Raw genomic sequence first — 18638 nt, 5'->3', positions numbered from 1 at the left:
GCAGTTACCGAATGTCCCTGTTGTTACCAAGCATAAAAGTAAAGCTATATTTAAAATAATTTATCAAATTCAGTCAATTGTGGTATAAGTTGAAAGGTTTCAACAACTTTCAAATGATCATAATGTATATTTTGGCAGCAGATCAGTTTGGACATTACTTCATTTACATGCATTTGATAATGACAATTTTGCACTATTACAATTTTGTTTTAATTTGGATTAAATAATTGCATTAATAATCATACATTTTGGTATCCATTCTTTAGCACTGGGTTTGCATAGCATTTGCTATATGAAAACTTGCCTTTTGGAAAACAATTATGTTGGAAAAATAAAACTTGTTCATGGTAACTGCACAGCGATTTTTATAAATGTAGTGGATATTTTTTTTATTTTTAGATACATTTGCAGTTGTTATTAAGCTCGCAAATGTTGGCACAAGATAGACAAAAGGATGTTTAATAACTTTGCCTGATAAAATTTTTAAATTTTTGATGTTGGATATTTCCGTTTTGTCCGTCTGAAATCTGTGCATTTTTTCAAAAAGTCCCATTTGTGTGTGCACATTTAAGCTGGTATTTTCAGTGTGTGATTGTGTGTGTGTGTGTGTGTGTGATTGAAAAAATTCATGTTCCATTCAATTTGTTTCCTTGCAGGGTTCTGTTTAAAAAATGTAATATTTTGTATGTTGATTTGTTTGCCTTGATATGATGTGTGTATTTTTATGTGTGCACATCAAAGGCCTGCTATTTTCAGTGTGTGTGATTGTGTACATGTGTGTGATTGTGCGTGTGTGTGTGTTAGTGATTGTGTGTGTGTGTGTGAGTGATTGAACAAAATTCATGTAATATTCAATTTGTTTTCTTGCAGGGTAATGCTTAAAAAATGTAATATTTTGTCTGTTAATTTGTGTGCCTTCTTTCTAGGCCTGTGTACTTGTGTGTGCACATCAAAGCTGGCATTTTAAATGTGTGTGTGTGTCTGTGTGTGATTGTATGCGTGTGTTTGTGATTGTATGCGTGTGTGTGATTGAACAAAATTTATGTACCATTCAATTTGTTTCCTTGCAGGGTAATGTTTAAAAAATGTAATATTTTTTTTTGTTGATTTGTGAGCCTTGATACTATGTCTGTGTATTTGTGTGTGTACATCAAAGCTGGTATTTTCAGTGTGTGTGTCATTGTGTATGTGTGTGTCATTGTATGTGTTTGTGTGTGTCATTGAACAAAATTCATGTACCATTCAATTTGTTTACTTGCAGGCTAATGTTAGAAAATGTATTATTTTGTCTGTTGATTTGTAAGCCTTGATATGATGTGTGTTTTTGTGTTTTTCACATCAAAGCTAGTATTTTCAGATTGAGCATGTGGGATTGTGTGTGTGTGTGTGTGTGTGTGTGTGTGTGTGTGTGTGTGTGTGTGTGTGTGTGTGTGAGTGATTGTACAAAATTCATGTACCATTCGATTTGTTTCCTTGCAGGGTAATGTTTAAAAAATGTAATATTTTGTCTGTTGATTTATGAGCCTTGATTCTATGTCATTATATAGTGTGTGCACGTCTAAGCTGGTATTTTAAGTGTGTGTGTGATGGTGCATGTGTGTGTGTGATGATGGTGCATGTGTGTGTATGATTGTGTGTGTGTGTGTTTAATAAAACAAAAGTCATGTAATATTGAATTTGTTTCCTTGCAGGGTCAATGTTAAAAACTGTATTTTTTTGTCTGTTGATTTGTAAGTTTTTATATGATGTATGTGTTTTTGTGTGTGCACATCAAAGCTGGTATTTTCAGTGTGTGTGATTGTGCGTGTGTGTGTGTGTGTGTGTGATTGTGCATGTGTGTGATGGTGTGCGAGTGTGTGTGTAAGTGATTGTGTGTGTGTCTGTGTGTGTGAGTGATTGAAAAAAATTCATGTAATATTCTATTTGTTTCCTTGCTGGGTAATATTAAAAAAATGTATTGTCTCTGACGATTTGTGAGACTTGATAGTATAATGGCTGTGTATTTGAATGTACACTTCTAAGCTGGTTTTTTCAGGGTGTGTGAGATTGTGTTTGTAAATAAACAAAAATCATGTAATATTGAATTTGTTTCCTTGCAGGGTAATGTTTAAAAAATGTAATTTTTTTATTTTGATTTGTGAGCCTTGATACTGTGTCTGTGTATTTGTTTGTGCAAATCAAAGCTGCCATTTTCAGTGTGTGTGATTGTGCATGTGTGTGTGGATTGTGTGTGTGTGTGTGTGTGTGTGTGTGTGTGTGTGTGTGTGTGTGTGAATAAGCAAAAATCATGTAATATTGAATTTGTTTCCTTGCAGGGTAATGCTTATAAAATGTAATATTTTGTCTGTTAATTTGTGAGCCTTGATACTATGTCTGTATTTTTGTGTGCACATCAAAGCTGCTATTTTCAGTGTGTGTGATTGTGCATGTGTGTGTGGATTGTGTGTGTGTGTGCGCATGTGTGTGTGTGAGTGATTGAACAAAATTTATGTAATATTCAGTTTGTTTCCTTGCACAGTAATATTTGGAAAATGTAAAATTTTCTCTATTGATTTGTGGGACTTGATAGTATGTCTTTTTATTTGAATGTGTACTTCTAAGCTGGTATTTTTTAGTGTGTTTGTGATTGTGTGTGTGTGTGTGTTTGAATAAACAAAATGTATGTAATATTGAATTTGTTTCCTTGCAGGGTAATGTTTAAAAACTGTAATATTTTGTATGTTGATTAGAGAGCCTTGATACTGTGTCTGTGCATTTCTTTGTGCACATCACAGCTGCTATTTTCAGTGTGATTGTGTGTGTGCGTGTGTGTGTGTGTGTGTGTGTGTGTGTGTGTGTGTGTGTGTGTGTGTGATTGATCAAACTTAATGTAATATTGAATTGTTTTCTTGCAGTGTAATGTTTACAAAATGTAATATTTTGTCTGTTGATTTGTGAACCTTGATATAATGTCTGTATTTCTGTGTGCACACCAAAGCTGCTTTTTTCAGTGTGATTGTGAGTGTGTGTGTGTGTGTGTTTGAATAAACAAAAATAATGTAATATATGTATTGAATTTGTTTCCTTGCAGGGTAATGCTTAAAAAATGTAATATTTTGTATATTCATTTGTGAACCTTGATTATGTGTGCATGTGTATTTGTTTGTGCCTATCAAAACTGCTATTTTCAGTGTGTGTGATTGTGATTGACATGTGCGTGTGTGTGAGTGATTGAACAAAAATAATGTAATATTGAATTTGTTTCCTTGCAGGGTAATGTTACAAAATGTAATGTCACAAAATGTAATATTTTGTATGTTGATTTGTGAGCCTTGATATGTCTGTGTATTTGTGTGTGCACATCAAAGCTGCTATTTTCAGTGTGTGTGTATATGATTGTGATTGACAAGTGCGTGTGTGTGAGTGATTGAACAAAATTCATATAATATTCTATTTGTTTTCTTGCAGGGTAATATTTGAAAAATGTATTTTCTCTGTTGATTTGTGAGACTTGATAGTATGGCTGTGTATTTGAATGTACACTTCAAAGCTGGTATTTTCAGTGTGTGATTGTGTTTGTGAATAAACAAAAATCATGTAATATTGAATTTGTTTCCTTGCAAGGTAATGTTTAACAAATGTAATCTTTTTGATTTTGATTTGTGAGCCTTGATACTGTGTCTGTGTATTTGTTTGTGCAAATCGAAGCTGCTATTTTCAGTGTGATTGTGTGTGTGTGTGTGTGTGTAATTGTGCGTGTGTGTGTGTGATTGATCAAACGTATAAAATTTCATCTCACACGGCATCACTGCAGAGCGCTTGGAACTGTACCCACGGAATATGCGCGATATAAGACTCATTGATTGATTGATAATGTCATATTGAATTTTTTCCTTGCAGTGTAATGTTACCGCCTTGATATCGCCCTTCGTGGTCAGCTGGGCGTTAAGCAAACAAACAAACAAACAAAAAAGTGTAATGTTTAAAAAATGTAATATTTTTGTCTGTTGATTTGTGAGCCTTGATACTATGTCTGTATTTTTGTGTGCATATCAAAGCTGCTATTTTCATAATGTGATTATGTGTGTGCTTGTGTGTGTGTGTGTATGTGTGTGTTTGAATAAACAAAATTCATGTAATATTGAATTTGTTTCCTTGCAGGGTAATGCTTAAAAAATGTAATATTTTGTCTGTTACTTTGTGAGCCTTGATGCTATGTCTGTATTTGTGTGTGCACATCTAAGCTGGTATTTTCAGTGTGTGATTGTGTGTGTGTGATTGTATGTGTGTGTGTGATTGAACAAAATTAATGTACCATTCAATTTGTTTCCTTGCAGGGTAATGTTTAAAAAATTTAATATTTTGTATGTTGATTTGTTTGCCTTGATTTGTTTGCCCCCTGTGTATATTTATGTGTGCACATCAAAGCAGTGCTATTTTCAGTGTGATTGTGTGGGTGTCGTTGTGTGATTGAGCAAAGTTCATGTACTATTGATTTTTTTTCTTGCAGAGTAATGTTTAAAAAATGTAATATTTTCTCTGTTTTGTGAGCCTTGATATGTGTGTGTTTTTGTGTGTTCACATCAAAGCTGGTTTTTTCAGTGTGTGTGTGTGTGTGTCATTGTGCGTGTGTGTGTGAGTGATTGAACGAAATTTATGTAATATCGACCTTGCAGGGTAAGGTTTAGAAAATGTAATATTTTTTCTGTTGATTTGTGAGCCTTGATACTTAGTCTCTATATTTGTGGATGCACACCCAAGCTGGTATTTTCAGTGTGTGTGTGATTGTGCATGTGCGTGTGTGTGTGTTTAAGTGATTGAACAAAATTCATGTAATATTGAATTTGTTTGCAGGGTATTCTTTAAAAAGTGTAATATTTTTCCGGTAATTTCATTGTCTTTAGTTAGATTTTTGTTGAATAAAAAAGTAACTTAATGAAAATGTAACCTGAAATGTAAAAGAAAAAATGTTTAACAGTTGATTCAAAATGAAATAAAACCCCAGTTATTCACCCCCTCCCCTCCTTAAAAAAAAAAAAGGAGACATGATGACGGAAGGAACAATAAGAAAGTGAATGAGCCAAGTAAACATTTATATCAATAACTGAGAGAGAGAGAAAGAAATGAAAACAAATAACATGAGAAAAGTGTGTGTGTGAGTGTATGGGCCGGATGCGATTAAATATGTGTGTTGGTTTGTGTGTGTAAATGGATGTGAGTAAGCTATGAGCGTGTAGGTATGAGAGTGTCAGTAAGCAAAAGGAGTAACTGTAAACGCCAAACAAACGTCAATCTGCGAGTGAACGACTATTTTCCAATAACGGTGCAGTACACTTTAGAAAGAGTGAGAGGAGGGGGAAATAGAGATGGGGGGGGTATGGAGGGCAGGGGCGGAGCAGTTAAGCCGGGGGGGGGGGGGGGGGGGGTGGTACAACCTGGGGTCCAGGGGTAGACCCCTTGTGGGGTACAGGGGCAAGGCCCCCGTTGGAGGGTCTGAAGCTAAAAAGTTTTAGCTATTTTAAGAACAATTTGTGGCTTTTCCTTGATTTTAAACATGATCAACTGGTGTCAGCAGCCACTCATTATTTCTTTTAAAGTGAGTATTGATTTTTTTTTTTTGGGGGGGGGGGGGGGTCCAGAACCCCTGTAGCCCCCTGCCCCCAAAGAGAGAGGGTGAGCAAGAGGAGACTGAGGGAGAGAGAAAGGGGGAGATATGGAGGAGGGGAGGGAAGGAATAGAGAGGGGAAGGTGCGAAATGGAAGAGACAGAGGGGAGAGAGAAAGAAGAAGTAACTAAATGTCCAGTATAATAATAATAATGATAATGATAATAATAATAATAATAATAATAATAATAATAATAAATGAGCATTTATATAGCGCAACATCATAACTTTACAATTATGCTCTTTGCGCGTTTTATAGTATAAAAACCAATGTCCATTTTGCGTGTAGCTCAAAATACATATTGTATTCCAAACAAACATGCAGACTGAAGAGAAAAAAAGTTATCAAGAAAGAAAGTGAGCGATTGAAAGGGTTATAAGTTTACAGAGGCGACATCACAATCAAAAAAACCTTCCGAAATAGTACCCGCTGAGGGGACACAAAAAAGTCTGATCTCCTTTAAAAAAAAAATATATATATATCTTTTGTTTCTTGATATGTGAGACCCACCGTGGGTTAGGGGGAGTCCCATATTGGTTGGGACGAGAAAGAATTTACCCGTTGCTACCCAGCATGTTGTAAGAGGCGACTAACGGTTCTGTTTCTCCTTTTACCCTTGTTAAGTGTTTCTTGTATAGAATATAGTCAATGTTTGTAAAGATTTTAGTCAAGCAGTATGTAAGAAATGTTAAGTCCTTTGTACTGGAAACTTGCATTCTCCCAGTAAGGTCATATATTGTACTACGTTGCAAGACCCGGAGCAATTTTTTGATTAGTGCTTTTGTGAACAAGAAACAATTAACAAGTGGCTCTATCCCATCTCCCCCCTTTCCCCCATCCCATCTCCTCCCTTTCCCCTATCCCATCTCCCCCCTTTCCCCGTCGTGATATAACCTTGAATGGTTGAAAACGACGTTAAACACCAAATAAAGAAAGAAAGAATGATATGTGAGCCTTGATACTATGTCTGTGTATTTGTGTGTGCACTTCTAAGCTGGTATATTCAGTGAGTGTGTGTGTTTGATTTTAACAAAAAGCATGTAATATTAAATTTCTTTCCTTGCAGAGTAATGTTAAAAAATGTATTATTTTGTCTATTGATTTGTGAGCCTAATTGATACTATGTCTGTGTATTTGTGTGTGGACATCAAAACTGGTATTTTCAGTGTGATATTGTGTGTGTGTGTGTGTGTGATTGAACAAAATTCATGTACCATTCAATTTGTTTCCTTGCAGGGTAATGTTTAGAAAAGGTAATATTGTGTCTGTTGATTTGTGAGCCTTGATACTAGATGTCTGTGTATTGTGTGTGCACGTCTAAGCTGATATTTTAACCCTTACACTGGTGCAATTCTGTAACACATGTTACATAGCCACTGGTGAATTAACAGAGAGAAAAATAACAAAAAACAGTCATATAGGTTTTTGCATCCATGGGAGGTAATCGGAACCGACCAAACAGACCGAGCCAGTAGCGCGACATATGTCGTGACAACCAGGTGACAGTATCGTAAAGTAGCGCGACATATGTCGTGACAACCAGCCTAAGGGTTAAGTGTGTGTGTGTGTGTGTGTGTGTGTGTGTGTGCGTGTGTGTTTTTGCGTTTTAAGGGCAGACCGGGTAGGCAAAATGAGTTATTTTTGGTCTCATACACCTTTTTGGGGTTGTTGCATTTTTCACACCTTTGAACATCCTGGAATGCATTCAATAATCTGCTTTAGTCATTTTAGACATGTATTCATGTAAATAAAACCATTTTCAAACCGATGTTTTGTTGTTTTTGTCTGTGTTTTATCAAAAAAATCGAAAAAATGGTCAACTTTGGATACTCCGTGCTGGTAAATGTGCGCACATGACATGACCCTTCGCTGTTCAAACTGTGTGGAAATTTCCGTTCTTCAAGATGACGTCATCACCGTTGGGGAATTTCCGTTGACATAGGCACAAAGAGAGAGAATCCGTTCCAACCGAAACCCCGGAATTAATATATGCAAATATATGTAGGTCAAAGGCATTTGGCGCAAGCGCAGTTGACAACTTATCGGTGTCAACAAATCCATGACGTTTTCACCGATTCAGCAGCATTTTTCAAAGTTTTGAGCTGCGGAGAACAACCCTAACATTGGAAATGTTCGGCATAGTGGCAAGAAATATCAGAGAAAGATGAACCAGCAGCAGCGAACAGTAGAAGGAAGTAAACAACACTCCGAAATGAACCAACATGATCGTATTTAAGCAGACGACATTCTAAGATTCTTGACTCGACGAGGTGGGTTTTGCTTCTTTCTATTTTCGATCTTGTTTGTTTGACAACGTGATTTATTGCACATCGTTATGTTGTTGTTGTTGTAAGAATGTGTTAGGGTTTGCAGGTAAATGATAAACAGTTTGTGTCTGAAGTATTTTGCGGGTTTCTTGATCCAATTTACTGACCATGCCGCCCCCCCCCTCCCTCGATCATCTCTGTGATATCGTCTTCACAACCCCTATTTTATTGTTCTTCGCTGGCCAGTCCTTGAGAGCTTACTATGGTGTAACATGTCATCAGTATTCTTTGTCTGGGGTCAAACTGAGAAGCAGCATCTGAGCGATGTACGACTGACACAGTTTCTGTTTCTGGTCATTGACCGTAGGAAAATATAAGTACCCTACTAGAGAGTGTTCTCTAATTCTAAAGGATTGGTTTACACCAGCATGGCTGACCAACCTATCATTGACAGCAATATTGTTGTCAAATCTTTTCCATTAACTAAGGAATAAAAAAAAATAGATCCAATTTACTTCACCAAAGAAAAAAAAAGAGTTAAACTAAAGGACTGGGGATGCAACTCATGAATCAAAAGCATAAAGATCACCTGCAAACAGTGCTAGGTTTAGGAAATCTGAAAATGTATACACACACACAGAACACACACACACACACACACACACACACACACACACAAAACAGACAAGAAACAAGCAAATACATAGCAAGTGTGATGAAATAAATTAATTTTAAAAGAAAAATATGAAAAGAAAGAAAGAAAGAAAGAAAATAATTCAGCTAGTTTCAGTATTAGTTCCTGTGTGTATGTGATTGTGTGGTTACTCAAATCCCATGGTAAACTTGACATGTACATTTTGTGATAGGGGCCAATTAATGAATGTCTTTTGTGTGTGTGTGTGTGTGTGTTCGTCAACCGACATATGTGGGTACGAGCCGCTGAGGTGGTTGTAAGAAAACCCGCCTGGTTCAGTGGTTGGGGGCTGATTGGGATTTCTGATTTACCAGCCTAGCCAAAAAGTTGAGGTACACCCCATGTAACATGGTCATTTGCAAAATAAAGTACAAGCACTTGTTGACGTTTATATTGAGTCTTAAAATTTGCAGCTTATTACAAACAAAAACCATGGACAGTTGTATCAAATATTAAATCAGTGTTTGTGTATTTATTAGGTTGGAGCAAGGGGAGAGCCAGTCCTCCTGTGGTGGCAGCGAGGAGAAAGATTGACCTGATGGAAAAGTTTGCTAAACCGGAACTACCCTCTTCCACAGCAGAAACATCAGCTTTGCCATCTTCTGACCAACCATAAGAAGATACAGATACTTTGCCATCTTCTGACCCATCACAAGCAGATATGGATACTGGTACTGTGCAACGTCACTCCGCTGACATGTGTTGGGCTTTTGTCAACATTGATCAGCTCAATCTATTGCTGAAAGGTTTATATCCTGTACTGAATGCTTGTCTGATAGCAGTCTGATTATGAAAGAAGGTGATGCATCAGCCCAAAGATTTGCACAGGCCCTGCATCTGGAGTGCATATGAGTGTCCATTCAAGTCTGCAGTTGTTTACTCTTCTCCCGGTGTTTGCAACGCTTCGGGTGGTAAAGTTGCATTTTAAATAATCCGCGTATGACCAAGTTGGTACATGGAAAGGGACATTCAGCTTTACAGAAATTTGCTGCAGTGTTAGGATTGAGCACAGAAATACTGTAATTAAAATGTTGCAACTTTTGAATGGCTTGATAGTTTTGTTCCATTTGTGTATATATAATTATGTAATGTTGTTGATGTTGAAGCATCATTTCTATGCAATGGAATAAGAAATCAGTGCATCCGTTGGGTTTTTATGAGTCTGACAGTTTGGTTCTGATCAATATTTTCATATCAGCACAAACACAGATAATTGACTTTTTTAATGTTTTCATATAATTTTTTTTAAATCAAAAAAATCTGATAATTTGATTATCAAATCATTTCCCCTTCATAGTTAAAGTGTTATTCTGGTTAAAAAAAAAACCACCCCATTAATTCAAGCTCTACTGTGGTACTAGTTTACCGGGGTACTAGTGAGACTCTTTTACATGCTGTTTTCTCTACATGTAATTTGAGACAAAATGTGGTAATTAAAATGTTGTAACTTTTGAATGGCAAGATGGATTTGTTCCAATTTTGTATATGTTGTTTATGATTTGTGAAGCACCATTTCTGTGCATGGAATAAGAATACAGTGGATTCCTTGTGTTTTTATGAGTCCGACAGTTTCGTTTTAATTCATATCTGCACTAACATAGATGAGTTTTCAAATGATTTTTTAAAAAAAGTCTGGATAATTTGATCGTCAAATCATTTCCCCATCATAGTAAAGTGGTTATTCTTATAAAAACATATCAATTCAGGCTGCACTGTGCTACTAGTTTGAGGTACTGGTTGGAATCTTTCAAATGCTGTTTTCTCTGAATGTAATTTTCAGACAAACATCTGTAATTAAAATGTTGCAACTTTTGAATGGCTTGATGGATTTGTTTCATTTTTGTTTATGTTGTTTATGATTTGTAAAGCGTCAGTTTTGTGTATGGAATAAGAGTTAAGTGCATTGGTTGGGTTTTTATGAGTCTGACAGTTTGGTTCTGATTCATGTTTTCATATCGGTACAAACAAAGATGGCTGTTTTCATATGATGTATATAAAAAAAATCCTGATAATTTGATTGTCAAATCCTTTTCCCTACATAGTAAAGTGGTCATTCTGATAAAAACATATGAATTCAGGGTGCACTGTGCTACTGGTTTTTTTATGTACTGGTTCAAATCTTTAAAATGCTGTTTTCTCTGAATGTAATTTTCAGACAAAACGCTACAATTAAAATGTTGCAACTTTTGAAAGGCTTGATGGATTTGTTCAGTTTTTGTATATGTTGTTTATGAGTTGTACAGCATCAGTTCTGTGTATGGAATAAGAGTTCAGTGCATTGGTTGGGTTTTTATGAGTCTGACAGTTAGGATTTCATGTATTTTTCTTATCAAAACTGAACCGGTAACTGAAAATGCTAAATTAAAATAATATATTGCTTAGAAATGCTTTTCGATACACAGAATTATTAAACACACACATATTGCTGCAAAGAAGAAAAATTGGATCAAAACATGCACTGGTTCACAAACTGCAACATTTTAAAAAAAGCACATTTTATAACGTTTTTCTCACATTTTGGTGAATAAAACCCCCAAAAATTGCTTTTCACTCAAAATTTAAAATGGTTTCCCTTAATTAAGTTATTCTGCTTGCAAAAATCAAACAAGCAGCAAGCTGTTTCCAAAAAAAAAAAAAAAAGTGCTTGCCTACCCTGTCCCCCCTTAATAAAACAAAAGTCATGTAACATTGAATTTGCTTGCTTGCAGGGTAATGTTTCAAAAATGTAATATTTTCTCTGTTTTGTGAGCCTATGATATGTGTGTGTTTTTGTGTGTGCACATCAAAGCTGGTATTTTCAGTGTGTGTGATTGTGTGTGTGTGTGAGTGATTGATATAATATATTGAATTTGTTTCCTTGCAGGGTAATGTTTGAAAAATATATTATTTTCTCTGTTGATTTGTAGTATGTCTGTGTATTTGAATGTGCACTTCTAAGCTGGTATTTTTAGTGTGTGTATGATTGTGCATGTGTGTGTGTGTTTAAATAAACAAAAATAATGTAATATTAAATGTGTTTCCTTGCAGGGTAATGTTTAAAAAATGTAATATTTTGGATGTTAATTTTTGAGCCTTGATACTTTAATGTCTGTGTATTTGTGTGTGCACATCAAAGCTGCTGTTTTCAGTGTGTGTGTGTCATTGTGTGTGTGTGTGTTTGTGATTGTATGTGTTCGTGTGTGTCATTGAACAAAATTCATGTACCATTCAATTTGTTTACAGTTGCAGGGTAATGTTACATATTTGATTATTTTGTCTGTTGATTTGTGACCCTTGATATGATGTGTGTGTTTTTATGTGTGCACATCAAAGCTAGTATCAGTGATTGTGCGTGTCAGTGATTATGTGTGTGTGTGTGTGAGTGATTGAACAAAATTCATGTACCATTCAATTTGTTTCCTTGCAGGGTATCATGTTTAATAAATGTAATATTTTCTCTGTTGATTTGTGAGCCTTGATACTATGTCATTATATTGTGTGTGTACTTCTAAGCTCGTATTTTAAGTGTGTGTGTAATGGTGCATGTGTGTGTATGATTGTGTGTGTGTGTGTGTTTAATCAAACAAAAATCGTGTAATATTGAATTTGTTTCCTTGCAGGGTAATTGTTAAAAAATGTTTTATTTTGTCTGTTGATTTGTAAGCTTTGATAGTATGGCTGTGTATTTGAATGTACACTTCTAAGCTGGTATTTTCAGGGTGTGTGTGATTGTGTTTGTGAATAAACAAAAATCATGTAATATTGAATTTGTTTCCTTGCCGGATAGTGTTTAAAAAAAAATTTTATTTTCATTTGTGAGCCTTGATACTGTGTCTGTGTATTTGTTTGTGCAAATCAAAGCTGCTATTTTCAGTGTGATTGTGTGTGTGTGTGTGTGTGTGTGTGTGTGTGTGTGTGTGTGTGTGTGTGTGTGTGTGTGTGATTGTGCGTGTGTGTGTGATTGATCAATTTTATTGTCATATTGAATCGTTTCCTTGCAGTGTAATGGTTAAAAAATGTAATATTTTTGTCTGTTGATTTGTGAGCCTTGATACTATGTCTGTATTTTTGTGTGCACATCAAAGCTGCTATTTTCATACTGTGATTGTGTGTGTGTGTGTGTGTGTGTTTGAATAAACACAAATCATGTAATATTGAATTTGTTTCCTTGCAATGCTTAAAAAATGTAATATTTTGTCTGTTAATTTGTGAGCCTTGATACTATGTCTGTATTTGTGTGCGCACATCTAAGCTGGTATTTTCAGTGTGTGATTATGTGTGTGTGCAGATTGTATGTGTGTGTGTGTGATTGAACAAAATTAATGTACCATTCAATTTGTTTCCTTGCAGGGTAATGTTTAAAAAATGTAATATTTTGTATGTTGATTTGTTTGCTTTGATTTGTTTGCCCCGTGTGTATATTTGTGTGTGCACATCAAAGGCCTGCTATTTTCAGTGTGTGATTGTGCACATGTGTGTGATTGTGCATGTGTGTGTGTAATTTATTGTGTGTGTGTGTGTGTGTGTGAGTGATTGAACAAAATTCATGTAATATTCAATTTGTTTCCTCGCGCAGTAATATTTGGAAAATGTAATATTTTCTCTGTTGAATTGTGAGACTTGATAGTATGACTGTTTATTTGAATGTGTACTTCTAAGCTGGTATTTTTAGTGTGTTTGTGATTGTGTGTGTGTGTGTGTTTGAATAAACTAAATTAATGTAATATTGAATTTGTTTCCTTGCAGGGTAATGTTTAAAAAATGTAATATTTTGTATGTTGATTAGTGACCCTTGATACTGTGTCGCTATATTTGTTTGTGCACATCAAAGCTGCTATTTTCAGTGTGATTGTGTGTGTGTGTGTGTGTGTGTGTGTGTGTGTGTGTGTGTGTGTGTGTGTGTGTGTGTGTGTGTGTGTGTGTGTGTGTGTGTGTGTGTGATCAAACTTAATGTAATATTGAATTGTTTTCTTGCAGTGTAATGTTTACAAAATGTATTATTTTGTCTGTTAATTTGTGAACCTTGATATAATGTCTGTATTTCTGTGTGCACGCCAAAGCTGCTTTTTGACTCACATGCCAAGCAAAAGTGAGTCTATGTACTCACCCAAGTCGTCCGTCCGTCCGTCCGGAAAACTTTAACGTTGGATATTTCTTGGACACTATTCAGTCTATCAGTACCAAATTTGGCAAGATGGTGTATGATGACAAGGCCCCAAAAAACATACATAGCATCTTGACCTTTCTTCAAGGTCAAGGTCACAGGGGCCATAAATGTACCTCACCTATATATGATATATAGGGCAAAGTAAGCCCCATCTTTTGATACCAGTTTGGTTTACCTTGCTTCAAGGTCACAGGAGCTCTTCAAAGTTGGATTGTATACATATTTTGAAGTGACCTTGACCCTGAACTATGGAAGATAACTGTTTCAAACTTAAAAATTATGTGGGGCACATGTTATGCTTTCATCATGAGACACATTTGGTCACATATGATCCCGTCGCGATATAACATTCGTGGTTGAAAACGACGTTAAACACCAAATAAAGAAAGAAATAAAGTCACATATGATCAAGGTCAAGGTCACTTTGACCCTTATGAAATGTGACCAAAATAAGGTGGTGAACCACTAAAAGTGACCATATCTCTTGGTAGAAAGAGCCAATAAGCACCATTGTACTTCCTATGTCTTGAATTAACAGCTTTGTGTTGCATGACCTTGGGTCAAGGTCACATGTATTTTGGTAGGAAAAATGTGTAAAGCAGTTCTTAGTGTATGTCATTGCTGTCATGTAAAGGTCAAGGTCAAGCATGTGAGTCGTATGGGCTTTGCCCTTCTTGTTTTATTTGTGAGCCTTGATACTGTGTCTGCGTATTTGTTTGTGCAAATCAAAGCTGCTATTTTCAGTGTGATTGTGTGTGTGTGTGTGGGTAATTGTGCGTGTGTGTGTGATTGATCAAACTCAATGTCATATTGAATTGTTTCCTTGCAGTGTAATGTTTAAAAAATGTAATATTTTTGTCTGTTGATTTGTGAGCCTTGATACTATGTCTGTATTTTTGTGTGCATATCAAAGCTGCTATTTTCATAATGTGATTATGTGTGGGCTTGTGTGTGTGTGTGTGTATGTGTGTGTTTGAATAAACAAAAATCATGTAATATTGAATTTGTTTCCTTGCAGGGTAATGCTTAAAAAATGTAATATTCTGTCTGTTAATTTGTGAGCCTTGATACTATGTCTTTATTTGTGTGTGCACATCTAAGCTGGTATTTTCAGTGTGTGATTGTGTGTGTGTGATTGTATGTGTGTGTGTGATTGAACAAAATTAATGTACACAATTGATGTACAGTAATATTGAATTTGTTTCCTTGCAGGGTAATGTTGAAAAAATGTAATATTTTGTATGTTGATTTGTTTGCCCCGTGTGTATATTTATGTGTGCACATCAAAGCTGCTATTTTCAGTGTGTGTGATTGTGCACATGTGTGTGATTGTGCATGTGTGTGTGTAAGTGATTGTGTGTGCATGTGTGTGTGTGAGTGATTGAACAAAATTTATGTAATATTGAATTTGTTTCCTCGCACATGTATTGAATTTGTTTCCTTGCAGGGTAATGCTTAAAAAATGTAATATTGTGTATATTCATTTGTGAACCTTGATTCTGTGTGTGTATTTGTTTGTGCCTATCAAAGCTGCTATTTTCAGTGTGTGTGTGTGTGATTGTGATTGACATGTGCGTGTGTGTGAGTGATTGAACAAAAATAATGTAATATTGAATTTGTTTCCTTGCAGGGTAATGTTACAAAATGTAATATTTTGTATGTTGATTTGTGAGCCTTGATATGTCTGTGTATTTGTGTGTGCACATCAAAGCTTGTATTTTCAGTGTCTGTGATTATGCGTGTGAGTGATTGAACACAATTGATGTAATATTGAATTTGTTTCCTTGCAGGGTAATGTTTAAAAAATGTAATATTTTCTCTGGTGATTTGTGAGCCTTGATATGTCTGTGTATTTGTGTGTGCACATCAAAGCTTGTGTTTTTAGTGTCTGTGATTATGCGTGTGAGAGATTGAACACAATTGATGTACAGTAATATTGAATTTGTTTCCTTGCAGGGTAATGTTTAAAAAATGTAATATTTTGTTTTTTGATATGTGTGAGTATTTGTGCGTGCACATCAAAGCTGGTATATATGTTTGTGTGTGTGTTTGAATAAACAAAATAATGTGATATTGAATTTATTTTCTTGCAGGGTAATGTTAAAAAATGTAATATTTTGTCTGTTGATTTGTGAGCCTTGATACTATGTCTGTGTATTTGTGTGCATGTGCACATCAAAGCTGCTTTTTGACTCACATGCGAAGCAAAAGTGAGTCTATGTACTCACCGGAGTCGTCCGTCCGTCCGTCAGTTGGATTGTTTACATATTTTGAAGTGACCTTGACCCTGAACTATGGAAGATAACTGTTTCAAACTTAAAAATTATGTGGGGCACATGTTATGCTTTCATCATTAGACACATTTGGTCACATATGATCAAGGTCAAGGTCACTTTGACCCTTATGAAATGTTACCAAAATAAGGTAGTGAACCACTAAAAGTGACCATATCTCATGGTAGAAAGAGCCAATAAGCACCATTGTACTTCCTATGTCTTGAATTAACAGCTTTGTGTTGCATGACCTTGGATGACCTTGACCTTGGGGTCAAGGTCACATGTATTTTGGTAGGAAAAATGTGTAAAGCAGTTCTTAGTGTATGATATGTCATTGCTAGGTTTAGTTATTTGACCTTGACCCTGAAGGTCAAGGTCATGTAAAGGTCAAGGTCAAGCATGTGAGTCGTATGGGCTTTGCCCTTCTTGTTGTTAGTGTGTGTTTGGTTGTGTGTGTGTGTGATTGAATATAATTCATGTGATATTGAATTTGCTTCCTTGCAGGGTAATGTTAAAAAAATGTAATATTTTGTGTGTTGATTTGTGAGACTTGATACTGTGTCTGTGTATTTGTGTGTGCACATCAAAGATGCTATTTTCAGTGTATGTGATTGTTTGTGTGTGTGTGTGTGTGTGTGTGTGTGTGTGTGTACGTGTGTGATTGTGCTTTGTGTGTGTGTGATTGAACAAACTTTATGTAATAAAGTGGGTGGGTGTAATTGTTTGTCTGTGTTTGATTAAACGAAAATCATGTGATATTGAATTTGTTTCCTTGCAGGGTAATGTTTAAAAAAAGTGTAATATTTTATTTGTTGATTTGTGAGCCTTGATACTTTGTACATTTGTGTGTGCACATCGAAGCTGGTATTTTCAGTGTGTGTGATTGTGTGTGTGATTGAGCAAAGTTCATGTACTATTGACATTGTTTTCTTTCAGGGTAAGGTTTTGAAAATGTAATAGGGTGTCTGTTGATTTGTGAGCCTTGATACTTTGTAAATGTATTTGTGTGTGCACTTCTAAGCTGGTATTTTCAGTGTGTGTGCGATTGTTTGTGTGTGTGTGTGTGTGTCATGTGTGTGTGTTTGATTGAACAAAAACCATGTGAATTGCTTTCCTTGTAGGAAAAGGCATTTTCAGTGTGTGTGTGTGTGGTTTTTTTTTAAACATAAATCATGTTATTTAAAAAAAAAAAATTTAATTATGTTTTTAAAATGTAACATTATAATGGCTGTTGATTTTTGCATTAGGGGGGTAATTTGAACACCCTAAGAACTATACGCTGTTGCTGGCTCATATAAGTCGGAAAGCAAAGATGGTCAGGTTAGACCTACAGATGTATGCAAGTGAAATAAAGGATCTTATGTGTTTTGTCAACACTCAGACTTGTTTCTTTAAATAAGTGATAAGTTCAAATTTTTTGGCAAACAGGGCAAAGTTCAAATAAGCTGAATTCATTTGCATAGGTATTTAACCCAAGCCGACTATCTTTCATTTTTGCCAGAGCTTTCTGCATATCTTCTTACGACCATTTTCCATGACTGAAAGACCAAAGAGTAAAGATATTGCGATTTTCTAATATCAATACTCCAAAAGTTAGATTTTCAGCGACATTCCGCAAAATTGTTCTAAAAGTTCTCACCTCCCACGGTTGTTAGTCGTTGCACCATTTTGTCTTATACAAACGTCATTCACAATCATCAGTAACGTAAAAATACAATTACACTAACTCTTGAAATATTCGCCTTGTTCAATTTACCTCCCCCCCCCCCCCCTCTCCTGTCCCTTACCCTATGTGATATTCTAATGTATTTAACTTTTGCAGGTGCACCTGTGGTGAACTCCTGATGGAAAGTACAGTGTCAGCCCTTTACTGACCTGTCATGCTCTGCGGAGGACTTAGCAGTGCCCGGGAAGGATCCTTGTCATGGCGTTGGCTGCATCGTGAAGTCGGCCATCAGGAGAGCAGTGCTCAGCGGAAAGGTTTTTGTACTTTCTTGAGAGTTTTAGACTAACATTTACCTGTATGTGTTTTCAAATAATGTTAGTTGCCTCTTGGCGGGCTCAATGGCCTGGTATAAGATGCCTTGTCTCCAAATCCATAGGTTGAGTGTTCAAATCCGAGCGGAGTCTGGTGGGTGAAAATTGCTAGTTATGTGAATGTGGGAGTTTCATTCCATGAATGAAAAAGATGGAGCTGCCTCTTTGTTTATGCTGTGCATGTGCTGCTGCATATTTCTATTGCATGTTGTTCATTGTGTGTTTTGATTTTTGACTCACCTGAGTAATTAGTGAGTATTAGGATTCATATGTCTCCGTCTGTATGGAGATGTGGACGGCCGGCAGTCCGTGGACAAAAAACTTAACGTTGAGGTTATCTCGGATGTTTTTCAAGATAGACCTCTGAAATTTTGCACACAATTAGGGTTTGATGATCTTACAAAGTCATCCCAGTTTGTTTGACCCTCATCAAATTTTGAGGTCACAGCGGGGTCATGTTTGTTTTGTAAAAACTTAACATTGATGTTATCTCGGATGTTTTTGAAGCTAGAGCTTTGAATCCTTGCACACTTTTAGGGTTTGATATTATCCCAAATTGACCCTCGTCAAGTT

The 18638-nt window shown here is 35.8% G+C and overlaps 1 long non-coding RNA gene across 1 annotated transcript in view; it reads left to right on the top strand.

The window, feature by feature from the left end:
* The window catches only part of LOC138974916 (uncharacterized), a 55939-nt gene extending 37763 nt beyond the window's left edge, over positions 1–18176 (top strand). Inside the window, exon 5 of the long non-coding RNA XR_011458445.1 lies at positions 17851–18176. This is a non-coding gene — a long non-coding RNA (uncharacterized lncRNA). The remainder of the gene's footprint in view (positions 1–17850) is intronic.
* Positions 18177–18638: the final 462 nt, after the last annotated feature.

This window comes from Littorina saxatilis, linkage group LG8 (genome assembly GCF_037325665.1).
Source record: "Littorina saxatilis isolate snail1 linkage group LG8, US_GU_Lsax_2.0, whole genome shotgun sequence".
NCBI classification, from domain to species: Eukaryota; Metazoa; Mollusca; class Gastropoda; order Littorinimorpha; family Littorinidae; genus Littorina; species Littorina saxatilis.
Note: the sequence above shows the minus strand (reverse complement) of the source record. Positions and strands in the feature narration are given on the sequence as shown.